This window comes from Macadamia integrifolia, chromosome 13 (genome assembly GCF_013358625.1).
Source record: "Macadamia integrifolia cultivar HAES 741 chromosome 13, SCU_Mint_v3, whole genome shotgun sequence".
Classification (NCBI taxonomy): Eukaryota; Viridiplantae; Streptophyta; class Magnoliopsida; order Proteales; family Proteaceae; genus Macadamia; species Macadamia integrifolia.
In genome coordinates, this window is record NC_056569.1 from 11,045,809 (window position 1) to 11,046,291 (window position 483).

Sequence of the window (483 nt, forward strand, 5' to 3'; positions counted from 1 at the left end):
CTCTCTTTCTTTTTTGCTCTATTCTCTTCCCAAGTTCCACCCCCATCATCCCCAATTTCAAACCGAACGGTTCTCTTCTTTTTTTTTTCTATTTTCTATAATTTTCTGTTTTTTAAGGGTCCCACTGTCTCTCTTTTTTAACTCTTTTCCTGTGTAGTTTAGAGGTTTTATGAGGCCACGTCGGCTCGCCGGACATCCGGCGGATTAACTGTCATCGCCGGCGACGTTTCCATTCCCGCGTTTTCTAGTGTTGGAGATGGGCCCCACCTCCGATGTACTCGGACGCGGTAATATCCATTCGCCCGCTCTCCCCGTTGACCATTTCGAATCGGTCGTGCGTGCGTACGTGCTTCCCATCCCCGTTCCCGCATTTTCTACTAACAACATATTACCAGTCAGCAGCATGGAAAAATCCTACTACCTCACCTTTCTGCCGTAGGATCGACCATCTGGGTAGGCTGATTTCTCCAATCTTAGCCCTTT